Genomic DNA, 5,000 nt, shown 5'->3' on the forward strand with positions numbered 1-5,000 from the left:
TTAAAAGGTTAGACCATTAATGAAGAAAACTAAGAAGAACTTTTGAAAAAACTCAAACTCTTTCATGCTCTCTGAAGAATCTCAGAGACTTTTAAAGGCTTTCTGAAGAAGCTCAGTGAGTCTTTTTTTTTAAACTAAGAAGAACTTTTGAAAAAACTCAAACTCTTTCATGCTCTCTGAAGAATCTCAGAGACTTTTAAAGGCTTTCTGCAGAAGCTCAGTGAGTCTTTTTTTTTAAACTAAGAAGAACTTTTGAAAAAACTCAAACTCTTTCATGCTCTCTGAAGAATCTCAGAGACTTTTAAAGGCTTTCTGAAGAAGCTCAGTGAGTCTTTTTTTTAAAGTAAGAAGAACTTTTGAAAAAACTCAAACTCTTTCATGCTCTCTGAAGAATCTCAGAGACTTTTAAAGGCTTTCTGAAGAAGCTCAGGGACTCTTTTTTTTTTTTTTTTTTTTTTTAAATCAAAAAAGCTTACAGCACCTGGTATTCCCAGGCGGTCTCCCATCCAAGTACTAACCAGGCCCGACCCTGCTTAGCTTCCGAGATCAGACGAGATCGGGCGTGACCTTTTTTTTTTTTTTTTTTTTATTATCAAAAAGTAACAAAAATTTTTTACATAACAATTATGAAATTATGATTCCAATCATTATAACCCCAACACTAATTCATCTCACATATCAATGAATCATACAGGGAAAAAACATAACTTAATTTTCTTCAATCTTCATCCACCAGAATATTCCAAATAAAATGTTGAACCATTATTCAAGCTCATTGTCTCTTTTCAAAAACATAAACTTAACCCTTTATTTATATCTATACTTATAAGCCCACATTCTTCATCCACAAATGCCTTTTCAAATTCCTCTTTGCTCAAATATTGCCACATTAGATACACATTCTTTCTTACAACAGTTTTAAACATCTCAATTACATCCACTTTCTTCCCTTCAAAATATGCCAAGTTCCTTCTCACCCATATTGCATATCTTGCATGACTTAACATAAAATTCCAGAAATTAACCCTCTTGTCTTTGTGATTCATACATTCACCGAATAAAAACAGTTTTTTCCATTCATTCCCTGTTACATCTTTTCCCATTCCATCCTTGACCATCTTTTTCAATTTTTCATGGAACACTTGAAGCTCTTTACATTCAAAGAATATATGCATCAGGGTCTCTGGCTCTGTCCCACATAAATCACATTCCCTTTTCACATTTTTGTTTATTTGATGGATTACCACCTTTGTGTATATCCTATTATGTCTGAGCTTAAAGTCCAGGTTCTCACAATCCAGTCCATTATATTTCACCCTTAAGTTCTTCCAAATTGTCTTCACATTCAAATCTGGAAATAGTTTTGTCCATACAGCTTCTGATGCAGGCATTTTGATTTCCTTTTTCAGCAACATCTTATATATCATTTTCACATTTATCTCAGACAAATACTTCTTATTATTATTTTCCATAATGTACATTTCTGGAATTCCCCAATTTCCCACTTTAACAGTCTCTCTCTCTATCCTTTCCACCCAGCTCTTAGGCAGGCTTATTTTAATATTTTCACACTCACGGTCCACTTTTGCTTGTTCAATCTCATCATCCCATCCCACCACACAGTCATATATTGCCCTATTTGGTAAGAACCCCTTCACATATTCATATGCCATATCTTTTACTTTTCTAATACCCGCTCTCATGAACAATCTATTGTAAAGCATTTTCCCTCCTAACCTTACTTTTGGATTCAAGAAAATTGGCTGATGATGCACTTGATTTATATTCTCACATTCATATCCCACATTCACTACAAACTCAGACCATGCACTAAAGACTTCCTGATAAAATAATGGCACCTTTTCAATCATTGGTTTTTTTAAGGCCATGAACAATCCTTCCTCACCACATCCTGCACTTTTATCTAAGTAATTTCTCATATAACCCTTCCATCCATACTCTACTTTATCATATAGATATTTTTTTATCGCTTTCACTCTTATTGCCTTTCTTTTAACTTCTAAATCAATCAACTTCAAGCCTCCCTCCTTATAATCCGCTATTAGAGTTTTTGCTGATATTCTAACTCCTTTACCTCCCCACAAAAAAATATTCACTGTCTCTTTAATTCCATTCAACACCCAATTTGGTAGGTCTATTACCCCCATCACATAGTTACATTTTGTAAGCAATAATGAATTAGCTACTACTACTTTGCCTCTTAATCTTAACTCCCTTAGTCTCCAAAATTGTAAAACTTGTTTAATTTTATTTAATATTCCTGTCCACGTAGCATCTCTAGCTTCTTTTACATTTACTCCTATGTTTACACCTAGAATCTTCAAATACTCTGTAGTTATTTTAAAGGGAGTGTCTGACCCTTTTATATCCACACCTCCTATACTCATTATTTCGGATTTATCTACATTTATTTTTGCACCTGACGCTTTTCCGTATGTTCCCATATGTTCCCTTATTCTATTTATACTCTCTATGTCCTTAACTGTAAATGTGGTATCATCTGCATACTGATGAATAATGCTGACTCCCCCATATGGTATTTGAATTCCTCTTATTTCTTTATCTCCTTTAATCAGTGTTGCCAAAGGCTCTGCTGTTATTGAGTATAGCAATGGCGACAATGGACATCCTTGCCTAACTGACCTCTCTAAAGGAAAAGGGTCAGTTAACACCCCATTAATTTTCACACAACTCTTAGCATTATCATATACTAACTTTATCCACCTTAGAATCCTCTCCCCAAATCCAAATCTTCTCATTGTTTGCTCCATGAAGCTGTGCTCTACCCTATCAAACGCCTTATTTAAATCCATCGATAAAATCAAACCGCCCTCTCCATCCTTTCCCATGCTTTCTACTACATCCCTTATTGTACTAATTGTGTCTGTGATATCTCTTCCCATTATGCTGTATGCTTGATTTGGTGATATTATTGTCCCTACTACCTTTTTTATTCTATTAGCTAATACTTTTGTTAAAATTTTATAGTCTGTGTTTAAAAGACTCAATGGTCTATAATTTTCCAACTTAAGTGGACTCCCCTTATTTTTGTACAAGATGGTGATTACTCCTAAACCCATTGATTGTGGCATTTCCCCTCTCTCTTCCATACTCTTATAGAGCTTCCACAATATTGGTGCTATAATATCAACAAAAGTCTTATAAAATTCATGTATTAGACCGTCTGCACCTGGGCTTTTATTCGGTTTTGTTTGCTCTATTGCTTCTTTTATTTCTTCAATCCTTATATCTCTTTCACACATACTTTTATCCTCTTCATTTAACCTAGCACTTACAGTATTTAAAACCTCATCCACACAGTCCTGTTTTACACCTTCTTTCTTAAATAATTCTCTATAAAACGACTCTACTACTCTTATTATCTCCACATAATCAGTTACTTTTATCCCTTTTTCATTTTCCAACTCAAAAATATGATTTTTCCTCTGCTTTTTTTTCTCTAAGTTCAGAAAGAACTTTGTACTCCTTTCTCCCTCTAAAGCATACTGTGCCCTACTCCTTACTATTGCACCCTTACTTTTTTCTTTTTCATATTCCTCCATCTCTGCTTTTATCTTCAAAAAACATTCTTTTCCGTGCTTAGGATCCCTATCTATTTTCTCTGCTTCCTTCTTTAATGCATTTTCCATTGCTTCTACTTTACTCCTCCTCATGAAATCCCTTTGTTTTGAATGTCTAACACTTCTTTTTTTTATTTTTGCTTTCATTATTTCCCACCATTCACACACATTTTCATTAAACAATGGGTTTGCCATTTCATACCTTATACATTTGCTGATATTTTCTTTATATGCCTTTTCCTTTAGCAGAGATGCATTCAAACACCACACTCCCCCACCTCTCTCTTCCGTATTTACACCGAACTTAACTGTCATAGCAGCATGGTCACTTATTCCTATAAACTTATATTTCACATTTTTCACGTATCCTAACATTTCCCTTTTAATTAAACATAAATCTATTCGGCTTTGCTTCAAACTCCCCATCACCATTTGCCTTCTAGAAAACTCTCTTTTATAAGGATTTTCCTCTCTCCAAGCATCAACTATATCCTCGCTCATCATCCATTCATTTAAATATTTCCTAGACACATCTGATTTAAAATTTGCACTACTTGATGCATCTAGTCTTGTGCACCAAACATTGAAGTCTCCCATTACTATAAATTTCCCTTTACATAACGGCTTAATTTCTTTGAAGACTTCTTTTCTTTCAGTTTCTACATTAGGCGCGTAAACATTTATCAACCTAAGTAGCTCATTGTGAAACATAAAATCTATTACTAACAATCTTCCTTTACCATCTTTATAAATTTGTTGTACATTATACACTCTATCCCTCTTTATCAAAATCGCCACACCACAAGCTTTTTGATTTCCATGGTTTACAAAAATGTCATCTTCCCACTCTTTTTTTATATTTCCCATTATTTCTTCCGACCAATGCGTCTCTTGTAAACATATTATGTCTACTTTAAGCACTCCCTTCACCTTCTCAAACTTGTTTACATCTCTTAGTCCATTGGCGTTCAAGCATGCAATATTCATAACGCCACACATAATATATATTATAGTTTTAAGGAATCTCAAACTCATTTCAGTAAATCCAATTCCTTACTTTTTTGCAGTATGCTCCTCCTTCCCATTTTTCTTTCTTTTCTTCTTTATGCTCTTTTCCTCACTTGTGTCCATTTCCTCCTCCACGTTTAATGCTGGGTTCTCTGACATCTCCTTTTCTCCCCTCCCTCCTTCATCCTTCTCCTTCATACTTTTTGCACCTTGACTTTCACCATCACCTTTCGATATCTCTCCATTGTCTTCTTCGCTCTCCCGTTCTTTCAATATTTTTGCTTTTCCGTCTCTTAAATGTGTCCCTTCATCTAGTTCCAGAACTTTATTTTTTCCTCCTCTTTCTCTCTGCCATAGTCCTGAGACCGCTTCCTCTCGACCACTCTCTCT

The sequence above is a fragment of the Siphateles boraxobius genome, unplaced genomic scaffold (genome assembly GCF_051911475.1).
Source record: "Siphateles boraxobius isolate OS27281-9 unplaced genomic scaffold, OSU_SipBor_1 296, whole genome shotgun sequence".
Classification (NCBI taxonomy): domain Eukaryota; kingdom Metazoa; phylum Chordata; class Actinopteri; order Cypriniformes; family Leuciscidae; genus Siphateles; species Siphateles boraxobius.